At 39.9% G+C, this 25,132-nt stretch overlaps 1 protein-coding gene across 2 annotated transcripts in view; it reads left to right on the forward strand.

Annotated features, from left to right (window-relative positions):
- Positions 1–25,132, forward strand: part of B3GALT1 (beta-1,3-galactosyltransferase 1) — a 95,014-nt gene that overhangs the window by 55,123 nt on the left and 14,759 nt on the right. The window lies entirely within an intron of this gene.

Raw genomic sequence — 25,132 nt, forward strand, 5'->3', positions numbered from 1 at the left:
AAAAATGAAAGCTAAACAGAGAGTGGCCTTTTTAAAAAATTCATATTTACAAGCGACTACGAAACCTTTGACTGATTTTAGTGGTGGCCTCTTTTAGGATGAAACATCCGGGAGCTAAATATATCCCTCAGGTGACCTGAGACCATGCCTATTTAAAAATCCATCTCTCTAAGGCGATAGCTAATTGATTCTTGAAACTTCTTTGCTGAAATAACCTTGTCCCACAGGCAATTGTGCTTCAATTATTTCTTATTTCACTTGAAAATAATAGTCTTTTTCTATAGAAAATGATAGAATAGTTATAAAAAGTATCTATAATAACACATAATTGTTAAAATATTTTTATTTAAAATGATAAAACGCACAACAAATACTCAGAATATTCCTTTATACACTAACTTTTTGCCCTAAATAGCATGCTAAGTTTATTGAAATGATTGCAGCCTTCCTGGAGTATGACTCAGGAAAAGAAGCCCCCACTGGCACCAGGAGACTTGAATCATACTTTTATCTCTTCCACCATCGCCTCTGTGATTTGAGCCAATAACTTCATCTCTCCAAACTACAGTTTCCTTGCCCATGAAATGGGCTGTTATTTCAGACTGCTACACTTGATCTTAGCCATAAGGCCAAAAAGTGATGTTATTTCAGATTTCTAAACACCAGGCTCAGTTTGACAGTGAGGTACCACTGTAGGGGTGGGGAGCCTTGAGCTAGTTCCCTGCAAATCTGTTTGCCTAAGGCAAATTCAACAAAATGCTGGTTTGCCAAATTCCTTTCTTTTCATTATTTACAAAGTTTACAGCAATTTGCACTGGGTATGTTGGTTTTTCCCATCTTTGGAGATTTCTGTGAGGTTTTAATTGATAGTTTTCCAGTTTGCTCCAAACCAACATTTGAAGGAATGCCCAGTTTGTCTTTGCCTTAGCCCTGCTGGTATTTAGGGGAGAGGATCCTCTAATAAGGAGGAATGGAGAGGCATCAGCACACAGCCAAAAAGGACGTAGACTGAGAGACATGACTGTGACACCATAAGGATTCTCCAAACTGAAGACAAATATATTCAGGACTTAAATATATTAGGCAGATTGACCGTTTGGGGGAACTGTTTCATAGGATTAGCCTGCTGTTGTAGTTCTTCCTTGTAGGGATCTTATAATTCAGTGGGGGGAAAAAAAGATTAAAATGAAAGCAGGAAATAAGTAAACAATGCAATTACAAATCGTGATGAGCACTCTGGAAAAATGAAAGGGGTGCTAAGACAGTGAAGAGCTCGACCTTGCTTCATACAGGTAGTCAGGGCAGGTGTGAGACAGGAGAGCGGTTCCCTGTCCCTCCCCTTTGCAGGTTTGTGATAGGATTGCATCGCTTTGCTCTCCCCAAGATTCCGTGGGGCCATGGGATTTGATCTGGCCAATCAGTTATGCATTAAAACGATATGTGTCTCTTCCGTGCTGGAGCATCTAATTGATGTTGCTCTAGCTCCCTTTCCCTATGGCATTCTGACAGGGCATATGGTCCAAGATGTGGTTGGTCCCTTCACCTGGAACTTGTGTGACACCAAAGAACAGAGTCCCCCAGCCAACCCACACTGGAGATGCACAGCCTACAGCATGAGCAAACAAACCTTTATTGTCTTAAGCCACTGAGATATGGAGGCTTTTTGTTAATGTAGCTTAACAGAGACAATCCAGACTATTACAAGAGACATATCTGAAGAGGCAGAAAGACAATTTGTAGAGGCTTTAAGACAAGAGGCTCTGAGCTTGGCTGGTTCACAGAATTGAAAGGCGGTCAATATGGGTGGATTATAGTAAATCAGAAAAAAGTAGCAAATAATCTTTAGAGTTCCTTCTACTCTCTCAACTCTTGCCTATTCTGACTCTGAGGCTGTTCTGATATTTATATTCCTGGCAATGCTTAGAGATAGATTAAGTAGCTGACTCTAAATGCTTTTGATTTGTTTACACAAATCAAACTCTCATATTTTATCTCTTGCCTCTGGATTATGATCGTTTTTATCAAGAACTTTGCATGTGGGCTATTGATATGATAATGCAATCCTAATGCCTTCTCAGGAGTGAGGGCCTCTATCCTTTCAGTCAATAGGAAGATGCACTTAAGTATACAGGCCATTCATAGCTGAGCTGAGGCTTGGGATGGGAAGCCCACAGCATTTGACAATTGAATAATATGTAATACTGTGCAATTTTTAAGCTCTCAGCTTTTCATATCAATATCTAATATTCTGGCAACAGAATCTAGGGAAAAGCCCAAACTTTCATGGGACTCATCATGGCTCCTTTTATGTATATGTATGAGAGATTGTCTTTTGCACTGAAGATCTTGTTTGAAAACAAAACAAAAACCCCCTAGCAAAAAGCAGATTGCATGAGATGCAGTTTATCTTTTTTGGAAGAAAAGAAGAGCTGAGTCAGCCCTCCTGGGATTTGACAACTAAGGTATTTCTTTATCCTTGACACTGCTCAGATAGAGCCACAGATATTATAACTGCCTTTATTGAAGTTTGGTAGATTTAGAGGAAATACATCCAGCTGATATTACAGTCATTCTTGTACAGTTCTTAAAGTCTTAAGGATTTTTTATTGAGGTGAATGAAATCCTGCTTAAGAAAAAGAAAAGTAGAAGAAAGGAAGGGAAATGGATCTAAAAAAAAAACCTGGGTCCTTAATGTAGTCCAGGCTCAGTGTTAAGTGCTTTCATATGTAGTATTATCCCCGTACAGTGGAGGAAATAGCCCAGAAAGGTTAGGATCACCCAGCCAATGAGTGGCAGACCAAGGAAGGAACAGAGGTCTTCCCCCTCTAAAAACCCTTGTCTTTCCTCTCTACCACTTAGAGTGTAAAAGTCTTCCTATACCATCTCCACTCTCATATCCAAAGTAGCCCAGCCTTGCATTTCTATGATCTCCAGAGTTATCCTCTAAAAGGTAAACACTAGATCAGTCTTCATTTATTACATATATAGGTTCAGAAGAGCCTCTAAACAGAGATGGTTGTAATAAACTGTGCTCTGCTAATTGTAAATCTTCCTTTTGTTCAGCCTCATCCTGTATAATTAGCACAGTCTTAAAAATAGAAGTTTTCGATGGCATTAAAGTTCTTACACAGCACACCCTCTAATTATTTCATATCTTCACATTAGGGATAAGATACGGTGGAGGGGGTAATTCTGTTTGTTCTTTAATTACTTATAGAAGGAGTTCAGGAAAACCAGGAAAAAGATATCATTAAAATAATTTCTACATCATTCTGAGATATATACACATAGACCAATACCCAGGCATACATTTTTCTCATACACTTACTCCATCCTGGCTTCTGACATCATTTTTGGCATGGTCTCAGTTATACTTGTTAGCATCTCTTTCTATCAAGGACTTACCTTTCCTTCAAGACTCAAAATCCCCTCCTCCACTGGTCTTTAAGATATCCACCATTCAAATGAAGCTCCATCTTCCCATCTGCCAGGGTACTTTGTACTAATCTTAAAGCCTGTCTCTGCTCTGTTTTATAGGGTTGGGAGCTAGGGCAAAAATGGTTGGTGACTCACTCAAATATGTTTTCTCTCTTTTCTTCTTGGGCATCTAACTAGACAGCATTTCCTTGCCTTCCTTAGAACTAGGAATGTCCACATGACGACTTTCTCACAATGGAGTGTGAGTGTAAATGACATGCTTCATTTGGGGGCCAGGATTTTTAGGAAGTACATGTGCCTTCTCCATGCACACTCTCCCCTGATGCTGTTGGAGTGAGAGGAGGAACTCTGAGGCCTTCAGGGATGGAAGGAACCTGGGCTCGTAGATAACCAGGTGGAAAGCTGTCTGGCCAAGTGGGAACACCCCTATTAGGTCGTGACGCAAATAAAAAATAACTGTATGTTGTACTAAACTTGGAAATTTAGGGTTTATTCGTTACAGCAGCTATGTGGGCTTACCTAACACAGCGTGCTCAGAGCGTGCTAACACAGGTGTGACCCCCCTCTATTTGATAAGTCCTAGAAGGACTGGGACAAAAAAACAACCCTTCACTGTGAGCAGAATTAAACTGAATAGCTGCCTCATGTGGAAATGGAACAGATAATCATCAAAATGAAGAGTGGAAGATATTCTAAAACATCTCTAACACTGGAGATACCATTTTGTCATTTATAAACAACTATCCAGAATTTTGTAAATAATCTCATAGATGACTAGAGTGGAGAATTAAAGGGATACTCAGTTCCCATATTAAAATATATCCTAGTTCATTATTCATTCAAATATCGATTATTATTTTGATCAGCAAGTAGGTATTAAACACATTTTATATGGCCTCACCTCACTCCGTACACAGTCTAGTGGGAGAGCCAAATATCCACTAAGTCTTTACTCTGCTTCCCACCCAGGTTCTCAGGCTCCTTATCTGTGAAAAAGAGTAATAATATTACATACTGCTCAGATTTTGTTGTATTTTTTACTTATATAATATTTAAATATGATTAATGTGAAATATTTAGCATTGTGCTTGACACCTGAACTTGGTAAACACTCAATAAATCTCAGGTATTATTATTTGTGTTAGTTGGGGTAAATAAGATTGTACAACAAAAAAATCTGGGTAAGAATGAGGGAAGGGTGGGGCGCCTGCGTGGTTCAGTAGGTTAAGCAGCCGACTTCAGCTCAGGTCATGATCTCATGGTCTGTGGATTCGAGCCCTGCATCAGGCTCTGTGCTGACAGCTCAGAGCCTGGAGCCTGCTTCAGATTCTGTGTCTCCCTCTCTCTGCCCCTCCCCTCTTGCACTCTGTCTCTTGCTGTCTCTCAAAAATGAATAAACATTAAAAAAAAAAAAAACTTGTCTTTCAAAGTGACTCCTGATATGAGAGTTGAGAGGTTAGGAATAATGTTGCACCTTTTTAAAAATGAAAACAGTATGTGCATAGGACCAGTGATGTGAGGAAGACTTGAAAAAAAAGTAAGAGTAGCTGGAATACAGAGAGCAATGAAGAAACACTGCAGAATGAGATCATGCAGAGCCTTGGGAACCATCTTGTAGTCATGCTAAGAATTTACCCTCTTCCTAAAGTGCCGTAGAAAGTCACTGAATGGTTTCAAACACATCATGGCACAGAATGACATGATCAGCTTTGATTTTAGAAAGGTCATTGTGGCTATGAAGAAAAAATGATTGGAGGGCAACAGAAAGGAGCATGCAGGCCACTGGGAAAGTTACTGTACGAGCCAAAGCAAGAAATCCTCATGGATAGGTCAGGTGGTGGTAATGGGGATAGAGTGAAGTAAAGATATAAGAAGTTTCTAAAGTGACATGGAAAGGACATGGTGATCAATTAAGTGCAGAGATAAGGGAGAGAGTGCTGTTAAGAATGGCTCCTGGTCTTTCACAGGGTTGTGGGTACATTTCACACAGATAAGGAACCCTAGAAGAGGATCAGGGTTGCAAGATCACAAACTCACCTTTGTACACACTACATTCGGATGCTCCCCAGAGATCCAAGAATACATGCCATGTACACAGTTGGATATATGGGTCTGGAGTTCCATAGACACATCTGAGCTAGAGTATAAATTCAAGAGTTATTGGCATATGGATAATACCTGACCATGGGCAGGAAAAATTTGCTTAGAGAATAGGCAAAACTTAGACCTGAGAGGAAAAGAGGGTCTAGAACCTAGCTTAAGGAATTTATAAGCAAAGAAGACTATACTAGTCAGGCAGGGTTCTCAAGACAAACAGAACCAGTGGAATGTGTGTGTAAGTGTGTGTGTGTGTGTGTGTGTGTGTGTGTGTGTGTGTGTCTAGTTATATTTTAAGGATTGTGGTGGCTTGGGGAGTGTGAAATCTGATAGGGGAGGCCAGCAGGATGGAGACTCAGGTAAGAATGACAGTTGGAGTCCCAAGGTATTCTACTGGAAAACCAGGAATAGCAAGCATTGCAGATGAAGTCTGAAAGCAGTCTGCTGGAGAATTCCTTCTTCCTCGGGGAAGATCCACCTTTTGTTCTATTCAGACTGTCATCTAATTGGAGGAGCCCTACCCCACACCACCCCCACCACATTATGGACAGAACTCTGCTTTACTCAAAAGTCCTGGCTTAAATGTAAATCTCATCGAAAACACCCTCACAGGAACATCCAGCATGATGTTTGACCACATATCTGGACACCGTGGCCCAGCCAAGTTGACCCATAAAATTAACCATCACAGAGACATAAAAGGAAAACCAGAAATAGTACTGTTTCTAGGTGCTGGGAATGTGACCTATACTGTGGTTTACAGTGTGAACCCCAGAGTCAGATGGCCTGAGTTAGAATGCTAACTCGTTGTTTACTTGCCTTGTAACCTTAGGTGCTTACAGGAGACTGGACCAGCCTAGACTGGCACCCGGGTGAAACAGAATGAACAAGATGATGCTAAGCAGCTCTGGCTTTGGGCAGTGGAGGGCTGAGGAGGAGGGAGCTCTGCAAATGATACTCACCCTGCCCTCTCTCTGGCCACAGATATGGCAGTTTCCCTTCATTGCATGGCTGGCATCCAAGAGTTTGCTTTTCTAATGCTGTGTTTATTTATGGCCTTGGATGTGCTATAACCAAAGTCCTTCCTGACCTGTGGCTCTGCCACTGAACAGACCAGAATGGAAACCAGAATATTACACAATTCATAGGTTGAAAAGAGAGAACAAGAGAAACGTTGGCCACATCACAGTGCTCTCTCCTGGGGCTTTGTGGCAGGTATTCTCAGTGAATTTTACTGAGCCCTGGAGAGACAGCACAGAAAGATCTTTAAGCACTGTAAAGACTTCTCCAGGCAGCAAACCTGTGGCAACTCAGAGTAGTGGCTCCCCCACCTTTCCTCCTAGGCTGGCTTGTTCTTAGGTCTCTAACAGCAAGTGTGATTAAGTAAGGACTTATTTTCCAGTTGCCTGGGCAAATATTTATTCAGCTGTGTGTAAGGCGCCATGCTTTCTCACCAGACTGTGACAGATCTAATGCTTTGGCTCCCTGACATCTAGGCTAGAGCAGGAAATTAGTGGGTGCTCAATAGATGTTGGTCAAATGAATTACCATAAACCATATAGTTATAAGGCATTTGGAAAATACCCTATAATATGAAAGGGTCAACAAATCCTTCTTCCCTAATAAAATCTACCTGAGATCCCACAAAGGGCTTTTCATATGTTTTCTAATAGTATAAAATATCCCTCATGCCCTAGTGAAATAAGTCTAGGATATGATGAACTTCCATATAAATTAATTAATGTAACCCTGTTGAAAAAGGACCTATGGGCATTTGAAATAGCCAGAAAGATGATAGGCAGCGATCATATAACTCACGGTGAGATCATGACCTGAGCCAAAATCAAGAGCCAGATGCTCAACTAACCGAGTCACCCCGATGCCCCAAATCTGCTCTACCTTTTTAAATTGAAACCCAGTAGTGGACAGCCTTTATTGAGTGTTTACTGTGTGCTAAGCACAGTGCCATGAGTTTTGTGTATATGATCCCATTTGAGCTAAGAGCAACCGTGAACGATTGCTTCTGTAGCATCTTCATTTTGCAGGCTAAGAAAGAGAAGTCTATAGAGATTACAGAATGTTTCAAGACTAATACACATCTAGAAGTTGAATCTAAGTCTTTTCGTTTACACTCTCCTGTCTCCAAAATCATACACAAACTTCAGCACTTGGTGACTATTATTATAAATTTCCTGTGACATCCCTCACAACTGACTGCCACAATCTGTATATTATAACATAGAGAATTTTTTATCAAGGACACAGTGCTGCTTTTATCGAAATTAGATTTTGCTCCATGGTTTGAACCCAATTCATTTATTTGAGTCATGTTAAGTCTTAAAAAATAATCATGTAATGACCACCTTTTATGGAGTGTTTATATTTCACTATCTCAGACATTTTGCAGAAATTATTTCTAATATTAGATTGATTAGTTAAAATATTTCTAATATTGTATAGATTTATTTATATATATTAATATTAGATTTCTAATGTAATAGATATACAAAGTGTTATATTAAAGTTGGAGCAGAACAGGGGAACCTGGGTGGCTCAGTCGGTTGAGCGTCCAACTTCAGCTCAGGTCATGATCTTGCAGTTTGTGGGTTCAAGCCCTGTGTCAGGCTCTGTTCTGACAGCTCGGAGCCTGGAGCCTACTTTGGATTCTGTGTCTTCCCCTCTCTCTGCCCCTTGCCTGCTCATGCTCGCTCTCTCTCTCTCTCTCTCAAAAATAAACATTAAAAAAAAATTTTTTTTTAAGTTGGAGCAGAACAGAAAAGCCAAGTCTTACCCTACTTATTAGTTTTATTTTCAGGCTGCAGGGGCTTCTGACTTCCCCTTTCCCCATTCTCCTCAAGTTTCATGTGCTGCCTTTCCTCCCCCTCTGCTTCCTTCTCCACCAGCCTCAGGGCCACTGCTCCCCCAGCAGAGACTCTTTGACTCACTGACTTGCCAGCCAAGAGCAGGTCTGGGAGGACAGTCCTCACAGTTGTGGGAGGAAGGTGAGAGAAGACCAGAAATGGTGGAAAGAGAAGCTGTAGGAGGGTATGTGTTCCCAAGGGAGGTACAGAGTCCAAGCAGGAGAATGGAGAAATGAGCAAGGAGAGAGCACAGCTGGGCAGCCAGATCCTTCAGGTGAGAAAATGGGAAAGGCAGGTGAAAGTGCCCCAGACTATAGCAGTCTGGCAAAAGGGAAGGAAAAGGAAAAGAAATCTCTAGACAGCGTTGAGGATTTTTTTTTTTTTTTTTTTTTTTTTTTTTTTTTTTTATGAAGAAGAACCACGAAGAAAGTGAAAAAACAGATTTTCCAGCCAAGTTCTACATTTGTGTGGGAGTCCTGTTGACAGACAACCAGATCATTTCTCTCTGTTGTTCTAACCAATCACCACTGGAAGCCCTGCCCCAGGGAAATGCCCTCAAGGACTAAGCAAAAGGAAGTACTCTGGAGCTCTTGCCCCAAGAGCAGCCTCCTGAATGACAAGCCTGACTAAGGCTGGACCTTTGTTCACAGAGCAGGGAGCAGGGCTCAGTAGTGAGCAGGCTGTTGGCCAGACATACCACTGTCCAGATTTGGATGAAGCTGGAATGGAGTGGAGTAGGGATCAAGTCACTTTAATAAATAAGTGTATGTATGTATGTATGTATGTGTTGGTCAGAAAGGAAAATAAAAAATATATGCAGGGTGCCTGGGCAGCTCAGTGGGTTAAGCATCTGACTCTTGATTTTGGCTCAGGTCATGATCTTGCTGTTTGCAGGTTCGAGCCCCACATTGGGCTCTGTGCTGATAGTGTGGAGCCTGCTTGGGATTCTGTCTCTTGTCTCCCTCTCTCTCTGCCCCTGCCCTCCTTGTTCTCTCTCTCTCTCTCTCCCCAATATATATATATATGCAAGTTATTCCCAGGCTTCAGTGAAATGCTATCAAGATTTCAACTGAGGAGTTTGTACATTCTTTGATTTCAAACTTGCCCATAATTTTAAACTGTCAATATCAATATGGGCACATTGTTCTACACATTTAAAAAGGATGCTACTAGTGGTGATTATCCTGGTTTTGTATAGATTTAGTTGAACAAGCTGGTGCATGTCTGGCAGTCTCCCATGTTGCACAAAAAGTTGATTTCAAACTGTAGCTGTCTGAAAATACACACCACCAACACCGAGAGTTTGATGGAAAACTAAACAAGCGCTTCTTAGTCTGTATTTTTTGCAAACAAGTGATTCAATTGCTTTGATTTTAAATTAACAAATCAAAAGGTCAGTCAGTTTGATTAAAAACACAGGAACCGTCTAATTGATTTGTTGACTGCACTGACTTTGCTTGAAGAGGCAGCATGGTGTGATGAAAACAGAAGTGGGTTTGGGAGCCAAGCAGCCTGGGCACTGGTTTGGGCTCCCCCCCACACACACACACCCCGGTAAGAATCTGGGTGACCTCTGAGCTTCAGGATACTCATACCTCAATCCTGGACTCCAGTGATAATCACATGAGAAAACATGAGGAGAAATAAATTTGCACACTGGAAAGTTTGGTACAAAACTCAGTTATTACTATCAATAACTGTCACATAACCCCAAAGCCAAGTGTTCATCAATCCCCTTCAAAGACTGGGAGCCCTCCCATGTGTAACATTGTCTGTCCCTCTCCTGTCTGAATCATATTCCCTAATAGTTTTCAACAGTGCCCTTTCTTACCGATTTAATTCAGCACCACTGACAATGATAAGCCCAACCACTGCGGCAGTTAATAGAAATTCTCCTTTAAATGAAGTGCATCTGCTGTGACATCTGTTTAAAACCCACGGAGGGGAGTCAGTGTTCACAAGCAAATTGAGTAATTACTATGTAATTACACTATAAATCGTGCAGTCATTGATTTGCTATCAAAATTCATATCTTTTGGACATACTCAGTATGAAAACCACCTGGGTTCTTCCAAAATGTGCAGCCACGTTCTTATAATGGTCAGTATAAGGATTCGAGCTAAACACCTGTGGCCAAAAAATTAGAATATTATCTCTAGAAGAGAGAAAGTGTTGGAGGGAAAGACATTAAAGTGTGGAAGAAGATGGTAATAGAGTGAGAAAGAAAGGGGAGAGGTATTTTGAAGGGAAATCATCTAATTGCTTTTTTAGTCATTTCTTAAGAGCTGTGACATTGCTGAGCCTTGCTGGCAGGAGAAAACACAGGAAGAAGAGAGACCAGAGATGCAGGATTTCACCTGTTCCAAGAGAAGCCCATCACTCTTTGGATGCTGTTTGGAAGTTGGGAAACTTGTACCATATGCAGAGAGTAGAGGAATTAATGATTCAAGACATAGTATCTACTAGTCCTTTACTACTACCCACATTTATAGCAGTAAAAACTGATATCTAATACTTTACTAACTGGTTACAAAACATAGCTCTATGGTACTTCCTTAAAATCCATTTTTAAAAAGCCAATCAATAGATATTTTATTAACACATAGAGTAAGTAGGTAATGCATACAAGGCTATATTCTTGGAACAATACAGAATATAAATAAATAAGGCAGCATCACAGCATAATGGAGGGAAGGCTGACTTTGACCCTGGCTGACTTGAGTTTGAATCCTGGCTCTCTTGAACAGCTGTTGGGTTGAGACATATGAAGCTGCTGATGTTCAACCATTTTTAAGCTACATAGTGGCAATTTCATGTGGTTCGACCAAAAAGAATGGGAAAATCTCAAATAGTCTGGGCCTCAGTTTCTTCATTGCTAAAAAGGAGGATGATTGTTTGAAAATCAGAGAAAATGTTTATAAGATGTTTATAACCATAAGAGACTCTTAAATACTGAGAATAAACAGGGTTGATAGGGTTGTGGGGGGAGAGGAAAGTGGGTGATGGGCATTGAGGAGGGCACCTGTTGGGATGAGCACTGGGTGTTGTATGGAAACCAATTTGACAATAAATTTCATACTAAAAAAAATTGTTTTCAATACAATAAAGTTGTGGACAACAAACAAAAAAAAGATGTTTATAACAAATGTTCATATAAATACTTATAAAAAGTTTATAGTAGGATGGATGTAGAAACCTCCTACCCTCGGTCCCCCCAGAGAATGTACTAAGAAACACCATTACTGTACAATGGGAAAGGAGACAAAGGACAATGTTGCAAAAAGTCAAAGTTGTGGGAGTCTCCCTTCTGATCGCTGTGTATTTAAAAATAGAAGTTACACTAAATATTTAATGTTAGGAATTTTATTAAAATGAGAGGCTCCATTTGTTAAAACAAAGGCATTTGATGCCCTTCCTAAACATGCAGTTGTATGTCCAGTCTCTAAAACCTAAATTCTATGCCAAACAGCTATCTTCAACAAATTGCACACTAAAATCAGTTACTCTGCAACTGTATTAACATCAAATGGTTCAAATTTAATAGCATGCTACTTTCCAAACTATGTTCCTCCAGTCTTCAAAGTGTAAGTCTTATTTAGGGATGGCATGCAATTTTACAAAAAGAAAGTAAAAACTGCACCCCAACGCAGCCAGTCACATTTATATGGTCTCTTTCCTTTGCAGGGGTGGGGGGAGCAGCCGCACTTAGCAGCGACAGAGGCAGCAGCAGGGGAAGAGCCAGTGCCATCAGTCAATTTGCTAAGTAGAGACAAGAAGCAAGTTCAGTGGAGCAGAAAGGTCCCTGCCTCTGTAGAGTTGATGGAGACAAGGATGTGATTGGTTTCTTAAGGGGCAGGCAGAGGGGCAATGTGTAATTTCGCCTCCCCTCACTAAATGTGCCTGTCTATCTGAGATGAATCAACACCTTAGATTACACATTATGCAGATGACAGTAGCAGTTTGGCACCTAACGCAGTCTCCTACCAGAGTTTAGAATCACTCCCACCGTTGTCTGTGAAAAGCGAAAATAAATTCCCCTCCTTGGCTTCCTTGTCCTTGAAATACAGCTTCCTCTAAGCCCCACAGCTCAGAGGCTGAGCTACGTGGCAGATGGCAGTGTCTCCTTGCAGAGGTTACGAGCTCAAAACTCCCAGACTAGAAAATTAATTTAACAAAAACAAAAATAGAGGCACCAATGGTCCTTGCAGATCATACAGCGAGGATCTCAGGGAAATTCAATTCTTTAAACAAAATCAGAAAGATCTTGACAGTGTTTCAGCACCAATGGGCCAGGTGAAAACCATAGCCAAAGGTAGCTATTTCCTGAGTTGCTCATTGAAAAGTGACCCCGGAAGAATAGAATAATAACCATGTGGGCTAGAAACTTTTTTCTGCCACCATTAAAATAGACATGTCTTAATCCGGGGAAATGAAAGCTGTAAGTTTCTGATCGATCCTCACTTAAGTACTGTAAAAGAGAACTGAACTGACCATTTCCCACCAAGTCCCAAAACTGGAAGATAGCTGCTGAAATTACAGGAGTAGTTAGCCCATACATGAAAAGTGACATCTTTAAGTGAACATGATCAGATCCTAGTACAGATTCCCAACGGAAATTCTAAAAACTCTCTTCCTAGAGCTCCTAAGAAATATCTATATCTAAAATGCTCTGATTTATCCCTGGGGTAGATTATTGCCTTAAATTATCTCTTAAGACCACATCTAATATTGAAATTTAGACTGTAAGGGTGAAATCAGAGTTCTTAACAAAAGCAAGTGCAGTGTTGGACTTCTATATCAATGAAGGGTTGAATTCTATGGTAGAGTAGGTTATTATCAAAAAAGAGAACTTTACTGGACAAAGTATGGTGTGCCAGTGTCCATTTCAAAAGCACCCTCTAACACAGGTCAGAATTCAAAAATAAGAGAGAATCAGGTCAGAGCAATGGCATTCTCATGGGTCATAGGATCTTTATATCCACTCAGACTAAAAGGAGCCTCCATTTTGTATCTTTGCATGAAGGCTTAGTGCATGTAACTGTGTTCTCTGTCAACATTTATGTCAGCCATAGAAGAGTTAAGCTTGAAGTAAAAACATGGATGGCCCCCAAACAAAGCCTGGATTTTTCTTTGTAAAAAAGTCAGCCCCATCTGAATAGTAGTCTTCTTAGTGCACATCTTTTGTGGGAAGTTGGAGAAAGACCAGCTTTACCTAGCCTGGCTTGTCTGTCCTCGAAAGCACAGTGTGGGTTCTTCTCCAGAAGATAACAAGTCTCTTAATAGAATCAAAGACCCAAATTCTAGCTTTAGAGTCTCCTGGTTCTTTTACTTTGGTCACAAATGGTTAATCACTCTACAGACTTTCTCCTTGTAAGACGTTGTGCTGAGGCTTCTAAACTAATCATGTTTATAGACGCATTGAAATCCTTTTTAGGCAAGCTAAGAAACTTCTGCTGCCTTACATGCTGCCGTGCACTTCACTGAGAATAACAACTTGTTAGACATACCTGTGTAATACTTAGAGCCTCCTCGAAAAGACTTTTTTTAAGAGCTACTCCATAGTGGCGCCTGGGTGGCTCAGTCGTTAAGCGTCCAACTTTGCCTCAAGGTCATGATCTCAAAGTCCATGAGTTTGAGCCTCGTGTCAGGTTCTGTGCTGACAGCTCGGAGCCTGGAGCCTGCTTTCAATTCTGTGTCCCCCCTCTCTCTCTACCCACCCACCTCCCTGCCGGCACTCTGTCTCTCTCTGTCTCAAAAATAAATAAACATTTAAAAAAATTTAAAAAGCTTCTCCACAATGTTACATTAGTTTCAGGTATACAACACAGTGAGTGATTCAACAAGTTGATATATTAGGCTATGCTCACCACAAGTGTAGTTACCCTCTGTCCCAATACATTGCTGTTAAAAAAAAAAAAAAGATATTTTTAAAATTTCTTTAAAAGCTAATCCAGAGCAATCTCCTCCATCCAGTGCTAGAACACAATATACATACACACCAGGTCTTCACCCGTCAGAAAGAAGGCTGGCTTTGTGGTTCATTCACATCTGACGTTTGATCATTGTGAGCCACATTGATCCACGTTGAGCCACATTCATGTCTGAAGGGAGACTAAAAATTTGAGAAGGTGCCTTTCTATGCCTTTAGGAGAGGAACAAAACAGTGGCATTAAACCTCCAGTTTGGCAGATTCCTCAAAGATACCAAGATTGTAGGGATACTCTTTCACGTTCCCCAAATAGCAAGCGTGGCCACTGTGGCATTGCCACACTTACCCAAGCACCTTCTGCAAAATGTACAAATGAAATGTATCAGCCATCTAATGACATCAAAGGCCTGTGCCAGCCTCCCCCTTTCCCTAACAGGGGATGAGAAGCAGTACCAGGCTGTTTTTTAGCCCGCAGCCACTCAAGCCATGTTCCTAATTAAGAAAGTAAAATGCCCCAGACAAAAGTACAAAAAACCCAAATGATTACTGTAAGTACAGATTTTGAGATTCTCTATTTGCTGCCACGAGAATATCTCAGGGAGAAGGAAAATATGGTAAACCACAGGAAATAAGGATAGAAGGCTACTATATTTAAGTAATTTTCACTACTGTAGTATGTTTCCTTTGCAGTATAATTGCCTCTTGGATTTTTTTTTTTTTTTTGGCTTATTTTTGCTTAAACACCAGAAACTTTTGACTTGGTCCAGGTTTTTGAATACTTGAATAGAATGTGGTTTGGCATAAATATTAACAAAACTGAAAAAAAATGAATTAAAATTTATTCTTTGAACTAAGCTAAAAAAGGTATATATTATTACAAAAGTTACTTTGTATACGGAATAGTAGGGGCTTGTTGTATCACATCTTCTGTAGGGCAATCAAGCTTGTTGTATCACATCTTCTGTAGGGCAATCAAAACCAATGGTTGAAACAAAAACACTTACTTGGGTTCTCTCCACTTCTTTAGATTTAAGCCCGAGTGGAAAGCCTTGGAGGAGAGCACCAATGACATTTCCGTAGCCCATGCTGATACCCAGCAAGTAACACTGCATTGCCTGTACCATGACTCCAGCAAATATTCCCTACATCTGTCTACACTGAGCAGTGCAGCTTCACAACATCTCATACACACTTTTATGCCATTTATTTCATCAGTTACAACACTATATTAAAATAAACTCCAGGGGCGCCTGGGTGGCTCAGTCAGTTGACCACCCGACTTTGGCTCTCACAGTTTGTGAGGTCGAACTCCGCGTCGGGCTCTGTGCTGACAGCTTGGAGCCTGGAACCTGCTTCGGATTCTGTGTCTCCCTCTCTCTCTGCCCCTCCCCCACTCACACTCTGTCTCTCTCTCTCTCTCTGTCTCTCTTTCTCTCTCGCTCAAAAGTAAATAAACATTAAAAAATTTTAAATAAATAAGTAAATAAGTAAATAAACTCCAGATGACAATACTGGACTTCAGCTCCTTAGAGGACAGTATGATGGTTAACCTTCTACCCCCGGGAGCTAACACAGTGCCTGCACATAAGAGAGACAATTAATAATAGCATCCTAATTCATAATAACATGCATTAAAATATTTAAATACATTTCTGATTTTCTTCAAGTATTAAAATTAAAAATAGTATGGGGCGCCTGGGTGGCGCAGCCGGTTAAGCGTCCGACTTCAGCCAGGTCACGATCTTGCGGTCCGTGAGTTCGAGCCCCGCGTCAGGCTCTGGGCTGATGGCTCAGAGCCTGGAGCCTGTTTCCGATTCTGTGTCTCCCTCTCTCTCTGCCCCTCCCCTGTTCATGCTCTGTCTCTCTCTGTCCCAAAAATAAAAAATAAAAAACGTTGGAAAAAAAAAAATTAAAAATAGTATTTACTGAGCACGAATACGTGCCCAGACTGATATTGAGTGCTTTCCTGATATTTATTTCATTTCATTTTCGTGAATCTGAAGTAGGCACAGTTCATGTCTTCTGAGGAAATGCGTGCAGAACAGTGATAAAGTTAGCAAATGGCAGTTTTATAGTTTTTAACACCTCACAATACTGCCCGCTGGTACAAGTCCCTTAACAAACGCTTTTTCAAAATTACTGATGAAATCCAGACTCTTGGCAATTAAAACACTAAAGTTTGTAGCTGCAAATTTTCATGATTATTTGACACATAGAGATAGCCCATGGTATGTCTAGTCCAACTTGACTTCCTTTATATGAAGTGTTACTTCAAGGTGCTTCACAGTGAGGGAAACAAGGATGAAAGAAACTGAGATCTCATCCTCATAAGATAGTATTCCTGGAGGAGAGCTCCACTTGACCAGGGAGATCCAGCCCACCAGGCTAGCTCTCATCATACCTGACCTGGAAGAACTTCTGTGACGAGTGCCCAGATAGGTATCCTCAATACTTGACAGTCAGCTCAAGTCATCGTCGGAGTTGGCTCATCAAACAGACTACCAGGATGTGCTGATTTGACCCTCTTAATAACTGTCCCTACTGTGCTGACGATGCTGTGTATTGTGTGAGTGATATGGGCGTTGATTACAGAATGAGCTGCAGGATAAATAATCTGGAAGATTTCAAACAAAAGATGGACCTGTCTCATACTGGCATCATAAAGGCTCTCAGATGCCATACTGTTCTCATCCCAAGAGCAGAAGGGTTGACTTAGGACTGTTCTGTGGATTTGACCCATAAATTGCAGGTTTCGATTGCTTGTATTGTTCCTCTGAAATATTAGTGGCCCGGGAGTAAGTTGTAGTTGCAGATTAATGAGCCAGGTTGGGAAGTTATGACTGTCAGCAGCACCATGAGTATGATTTCAGGGACTCCAGGCAGCAGATCATTGTTGGTGCCTTTGTTCTCTGACACTGCAATTGAGACATGAAGTTTCTAGGACAAGGCTTACAGAACCAAGAACACTGTCATCTGTTCTAATATTCACATCCCTGGAGTCTCTGAGGATGCTAACAGAATAAACTCAGGAAATGCAGGAAGTCTGTTAGACTAAGTAAGCAATAGTGGAGGGATGATTACATAAACAAAATCTGGTAGTAATTGAAAACAAAGTGTCATGAGAATATTGGTAATGGCAGGCAAAGGTGTTGATGATGCTAAGAAGGAAAAAAACATGAAAATGTCCATATAACATGATTTATTTATAAATAAAATATTTATAAATAAAAAATATAAAATGCAAATAGAGAAAAGATCTGTATCTGCTTGTCAACAGTCCTTGTATCTGCTTGATAGGATTATGTGTGATTTTTATTTTCTTCCTTTTGTTTATTTTGATCGTCTTAATTTTCTGTCCTGTGTATGTATCTTTGTTTTGTATCTTTTTAGTACTACTAAAACAAAAGCTTTTTCCAAAGCCATATAGCCATAAAATGCAGTTAGAAAGAGAAAAGTTTAGAAAATTAAGAGTTATAAGGTACTAGGCTTATAATAATTTTTTTAAATGGATACTCTAATAGGATTATGTTCACCCCATAAAGTAACCAGAAGGCTGTGACCAATCTGCCTTTCTTTAAATCCCTTTTTTAAGAAACAAAAAATACAGTAACAATAATGTGATGAGAGTCATTTACAATCCCAAAAGGGGGGTCACGGAGCATCTTAACTGTCCAATAACTGTCCATCTCAAACTGTGTTGCCAAGAAGCTTCTAGTAAAAGCAAAATTCAGTGAGCTATTTTATGTCGGTCTTGAGATTCTCAAGAGAATACATCATATTAAAGGCTCTGAGCAGTCCTGCTGTAAATTAACTTGAAAACTTCATTTAATCCAGTGTTTTCTTCCCATTAGCATCTCACATCCCAAGTAATAAGGATATTGGGATGAAGTCTGGTGATGAGGCGACACTGAAAAACTTCTTCTTTCAGACCACATGGATACATTACTCATATTGGGCATTTACTTATTTGCTTAGCTCTCTGCTCCAAGTGCAAGATAAATAATAATCTTGATTTCTGACAGTTGCCCCAGGAGCCATGCCCTAGAGCTCCCCAGGGACACAGAAGCATTGGCACTTCTCTATTAGTCTTCTGGGACTGACAGATGCCCAGGAACCAAGGAGCTCATTATTGTTACTCACTTCATGCCTTGAAAACTTTTCAGATATTAGAGGTTATACTTTGCCCCCATTCCTATTACCCAAAATGCATATTTTCCTCTTGAATCTGGCAACATATGGCCACTGTATAGAGTTTCCAAGCATGCTAAAGCCAACATAATAATAGCTCTGAAGATAATTTCCTGGAAGGGCATTTTTAGCAGTGAAGTTATGCTGTCTCCAAACTTTTCAATGTTTATACTCTTATCAGTATCTTGGAAGTGACATGAGGTGAGCATCTTGTTAAGGGATTTCACAGAAGAACACAGTACAGTAGCTATTGCGAATAATGACTGTGGCTATGGTAACCCAAGGTGAAAAGCACTATTTGCATCACGTTATCACTCCTTAGAGATCCAATTTACACATGTTACTGCTGTAACTGGACAAGATGGATGTAATCACAAATGACCCACTACAACAGCAAACCAGATAATTTATTTTTAAAAAATGGTTCAGAAAGACATTCAGGAAAGAATAATTCAAGGATTTGACAGTTGACAACTTGTGAAAAATTTTGAAAAATATTCACCCCAGAAAAAGTTCAGATTCTATATTATGTTTCCTGAATTTCTTTTTTATTAATGCTGAGCTCTGTGTGTGTGTGTTTGTGTGTGTGTGTGTTTATTGTCATTTCCAGAAATGTTATCTTTTATCTAGAAAATTTACTTTTAATCTAGAATCGATTACAACAAAGTCATGAGTTCAGGAATTAAATCAGAGGCAGAAATTTGCCTTGAATGGCATAGTGAAAAGGTCCAGGCTTGGGAGAAGATATCATATATTCAGACTACGAAACACCTTCTGGTGTATCTTTCTAGCACAACACACAAATGCTTGCTCTGGAATACAGTCCACTTATGTATGATATCTCAGCTCTCAAGAGCCCTCAACAAGGCTACTATTGTATGACAGATAACTGTTGATGGCTATTTATCTGGAAACCATTCACTCCACAGTTATTTACTCATCAGCTACAGTATTTCTTGCACCATGCTATTACACTTAGGTACAGTGATAAAGATAGAAGTAATAATAAGAGTAATGAAAGTAGTGATACAGCCAGAGAAAATCTTCGTCCTTATAGAGGTGACAGTTTATCAAATGGACATGGTTAAAAGCAATGAGGAAACCAGCCTAGTGATTAAGGGGTCTTTCCATATGACATAAAGAAACAATCAACCCAAAATGCAATCAGTGATAAATTATGAAACTGTATTGAAAATGAAGAAATGGTGAAAGTATGGTGGAGAAAAAAATAAATTCATGGCAATGACTCCCTTTGCATACTCAGTTTCAACTATATTCTATCATGAATCCAACACTCTACCATCCCAGATGGCCCCCTATTCTCAAATAAATCAATTTAACACTTTTGTTTCTTTGCAAATGCTTTTCTCTTAACATTGAATGTCTCTTCCCCACAACCAAGTTTTCACCTATTGAGATTTCTCTATTCATTTTTTAAAATTTGAGATCCAAGTCAAAATTTGTGTCTTCCATGAATGTAAACCAATCATCTACATCAAGAATGAACTATTTTCAGTTAGAGTACCATAACTCTAATTATTTCTTATTTCTTACCACATGGATTATGGCTAATATAACAAAAGCTTCTTAAAGGTAGTGAATTTGCATTTTAATATGAATATTTAATAACATTTATAAATTTTTTTAAATTTATGGCTTATTCCATTTTTTTAAGTTTATTTATTTATTTAGAGAGAAACAGAGACAGCACAAGTGGGGAAGGGGCAGAGAGAGAGGGAGAGAGAGGCCAAGCAAGATGTGTGCTGCCAGCACAGAGCCCGACACGGGCTCGGGGCTCAAACCCAGGAAATCATGAGATCGTGACCTGAGCCAAAACCAGAGTCAGATGCTCAACTGACTGAGCCACCCAGGCGCCCCAACATTTGTAAATGTTTCTCAGGGGATTGTCAAATATAATGAATGAGTAAATGCAAACAAAAGCATTTCAGTAATCCTCCCAAATTAAAAAAAGAACAGAGAGTAATGAGTTATCAGAACGTCTTCAGACTTAGTAGTAGACACATGTATGGTGCCATGTGTAATTATATAGGTAAAATTAACACATCACAAAAAAAAGAACCAAATGAATTTTCAGTAATTTTTGAGAGTGTATTTATGGTGGCCTATTTTTAAATGAAGACTCCATGGTTTTGAGTGAATTCACCTAGAAGAAAGGCGCACAGAGTTTCCTGAAAGAGATAAGCAGTTGTCATCCAGGGCATCTTGCCCTAAGCAAGGTCACAAGAGGGCCATGTGACATCCAGCCAAAACACACATCCATACATTTTTAGACAGCATGGAGAGAGAAAATAGGGTTTTCAAATATGATCCGCAATTCAAAGGCGGCTCCTTACATGGACAATGCTACACAGCATTTTTCTAGATAAGTATAGCAGGGATTCATTCATTTTATAGTGGTGGGTAGCTCTCTCAAGCAATGCTTAAATGTCCAGCAATTTAAATAGCAAATTTATATGCCATTTTAAAGCTTACAATGCATGTACCTCACAACCAGCCTGAAAATTAGATTATCATCGTTCCATCTTTTAAAATTTAAATTCGTTAGTTAGCATACAGTGTAGTACTGGCTTCAGGAGTAGAACCCTGTGATTCATCACTTACATAGAACACCCAGTGCTCATCCCAACAAGTGTCCTTCTTAATGCCCATCACCCATTTAGCCCATCCCCCACCCAGCTCCCCTCCAGCAACACTCAGTTTGTTCTCAGCATTTAAGAGTCTGTTATGGAAGGGGCGCCTGGGTGGCGCAGTCGGTTAAGCGTCCGACTTCAGCCAGGTCACGATCTCGTGGTCCGTGAGTTCGAGCCCCGCGTCAGGCTCTGGGCTGATGGCTCAGAGCCTGGAGCCTGTTTCCGATTCTGTGTCTCCCTCTCTCTCTGCCCCTCCCCCGTTCATGCTCTGTCTCTCTCTGTCCCCAAAATAAATAAACGTTGAAAAAAAAAATTAAAAAAAAAAAAAGAGTCTGTTATGGTTTGCCTCCCTCTGTTTTTATCTTACTTTTCCTTCCCTTGCCCTATGTTCAACTGTTGTGTTTCTTAAATTCCACATATGAGTGAAATCATGTATTTGTCTTTCTCTGAATAATTTATTTCACTTAGCATAATACACTCTAGTTCCATCCACATTGTTGCAAATGGAAAGATTTCATTTTTTTTATCACAGAGTAGTATTCCAAATATATATATATATATATATATATATATATATATGTGTGTGTGTGTGTGTGTGTGTGTGTGTGTGTATGTATATACACACACATACACATACATACACCTATATACCACATCTTCTTTATCCATTCATCATTTGAGGGACATTTGGACTCTTTTCATAATCTGGCTATTGTCAATAGCAATGTTGTAATCATTGGGGAGCATGTGCCCCTTCAAATCAGCATTTTTGTGTCCTTTGGATAAATACCTAGTAGTATAATTGCTAAATCATAGGGGTAGTTCTATTTTTAATTTTTTGAGGAACCTTCATACTGTTTTCCAGAGTGGCTGCTCCAGTTTGCATTCCCACTAATAGTGCAAAAGGGTTCCCCTTTCTCTGCATCCTCACCAACATCTGTTGATTCCTGAGTTGTTAAATTTAGCCATTCTGACAAATGTGAGATGTCATCGTTTCATTCTATACTTAAAGAGTAGAGAAAATGGTGTGTGGTTTGGGGTCCTTAGTTTAAAAAGCAGAAGCCAGTTTACAGGTAAAAGAGAAAGGAACTTTTCAAAGGGCATTAGGTAGTTCATGGAATCTCTGGGGGGACAAGACCCACATCAGGTTACTCACCAGCCAGAACAGCATGACCATGAACAACACAGCCCAAACAGTGCATGACAATTTTTAGAGTTGTTTTAGGAGGCACATCATTGCTTCCACTGCCTCTACTCACACCTATGATGTCACATTTGGAGGATGGAAATTCTATCACAGCAGTTTGAGAATAGACACCTTTGTCACTCCATGTACTCTCCAGTCAATCCAAATCACCAGAAGCCACCTGCCATATTGTGTTGCTGACCCCTGCATCTGTGTCTTGCCCAGAGGCATCTGATTGGTGGAAACTAGGTCATATGCCTTTATCCAAGTTGTAAAGGGACCTGGGAAATTTAGTTTTTGGACTTCAGCTTCTTTTACAACTGGCCTACTTCCTGGAAGAAAAGCTAAAGGGGAATTGGAATAGAAATAGATTGGAATAGCTAAACTACCAAATCTGCCATAAATGGAGAATTTACTTGACTACAGTCACGTCGCTAGTAAGTGGCAGAGCCAAGTCTTACATTCTTCCCAAGATAAAATGATTGCGTCATTATGATAGAGATGAATAGTTCATCTGGCCTTCAAAGCTTTATTAAAATATCTCGTAAGAGCAACTGTTTCCTTTTGACCCAGAATTGCATGGGCTCTAAGCATCATTATTGGTTTGATTTTCTAGATATCTTAATATTGTGAAGGGAGATGAATCCTTTATCTTTTCTCAAGCTCTCATTTAAAAATAATGGGGGTGCCTGGGTGGCACAATCGGTTGGGTGTCTGACTTTGGCTCAGGTCATGATCTCACGGTCTGTGAGTTCGAGCCCCGCATCGGGCTCTATGCTGACAGCTTGGAGCCTGGAGCTTGCTATGGATCCTATGTCTCCCTCTCAATCTGCCCCTCCCCTGCTCACGCTCTCTCTCTCTCTCAAAAATAAATAAACATTAAAAAATTTTTAAAAAATAATGACAGCTTTTACATTGTGCAACCAGTGGTCTCAGGGCCAGAAAGAGCCTTGAGTGGTGGTGAGAGGCACAGCAGCTGTGAGTTCATTTTCCCTACCTTCACATTATTCCCTGGATAACTAAAGGAAATAGGGAAAACAAACATTTTTAATCTGACTACATGTAAAAAGTGAAATGTAGGATATGGTGTAGAGACCCACACATTCCAGTTTAAGAGATCGTGTTCACATCCACGTTTAATCACTCAGTAATTGTGACACTGGAGCAAGTTGCTTACTCTTTGGGCCTCAGTTTCCTGTTTTGTAAAATGGGAACAAGGATGCTTACTAACAATTATAATTGTTAGGATTATATGTAAGTTATAGAGAATATTATGAGTAGAGGCAGAGAAGCAATGGTGTGTCCTCTCAATTATATGTACAAATAGTTATTTGTAAGGCATTTTATATAGTCCTAGCAAATAGTATTGATTAAATACAAACTATTATTTAAAATATTGTTTTAAAATAATTAATGTCATAATCTTAATTGAGCAAATTTGAAAAATGAAGTCCTATGGTAACCTACCCAGTCATAAAAATGGTTACCCTTTTTTTTAGGCAATCCAGAATATTACTTTATTTCCTCTTCCCTCAGCCCCACACCTTAGAAGTCAATCGTTTTCCCCAAGAGCCTCCCGAAGGCCCCTTTCATGTCCTTGTTCCATAGGCTGTAGATGAGCGAGTGGTTACACTTTTCACTGAAGAGCTATGATAGAGAATAACGACAAATGAGATTTTCTTCCTCTAATTTCTGAGAGTTTTACATTTGTATGGCTTCATGTGTTTTAACAACAACAACAAAATGTCTACTTCCTTCTACAACTGACCTGTTTCCAATTATACTTAGAGACCTTTCCTAAATTCTACCTTTATAGAACTCAAACTGATGGTTTTCAAATAACATAATAAAGGAAAGGGGAAGCAAATAGCTTGATATCTCTTAGAAAAGTCACCTGTACCATCTGTCTAGGCCTTACTGGAAAAAAATGACTGTTAAAATGCAGTCTTTAAACAAAAAAAAAAATAGTCTCAGAATTCCATGGAAACTCATCTCTAATGGACCAAGCAAAAACATGCTTTGAATGGACCTTACAACATTTTAACAGTTTCAGAAACAGCCTGACATCTCAAATATAAAGAAGAGTAAAGCTCTCACATGTGTAGAGCATGTACAAAAAGCACAAAATCATTTTTTACCTTTTGTTGTCATTAGTAAAACTTGTCCTCAATGCCTGTTAAGTTTGTCTACGATATAGACTTCCTAGCTTAAAAAGAAATTGGACTCAAACACATGTTCTGAAATCTATTATCTACAGGGAAAAGAAAAAGCAGAAAACAGAAGGAAGGCAAATGTCTCTCCACTTTGGTATCATCTTACATTTATACACGGTCTGAGAGAGAGAACCGCGATGAAAATGGAAAGGGATGTATAAAGTTCATTGGTCTCTGACCCACGTTTCCGGTGAACTCTGCTAGACAGCTGACTGCTGAGGGAGTTCCCTATGCTAATGAGACTGGAAGTGGGGCTGAGTATGGTGTGGAAAATGGGTAGAGCAGGCAAAGGAGGGGGAAAGAGGAAAGTGCAAAGACCACCAGAAATGTGAGCAGAGAAACATGAGAGTGCAGGAAGGAGGAATCCTAGGCAAGAGTTGGAAGAACAGAGTGACTAAGCTGTCAGGGAAGGTCTTATGGCTTTACTCAGAATGACGTTATGCAGCATGCAGATAGATTGCAAGAGTTTAAATGGGTGACGATTTAAAGAGTTTTCATGCATAAAAGCGTGAGAGAGCACTTATTTGGGGGCTCTGGATATGAAATGAAAGAGAAAAATATGACAATAA

This window comes from Leopardus geoffroyi, chromosome C1 (genome assembly GCF_018350155.1).
Source record: "Leopardus geoffroyi isolate Oge1 chromosome C1, O.geoffroyi_Oge1_pat1.0, whole genome shotgun sequence".
NCBI lineage: Eukaryota > Metazoa > Chordata > Mammalia > Carnivora > Felidae > Leopardus > Leopardus geoffroyi.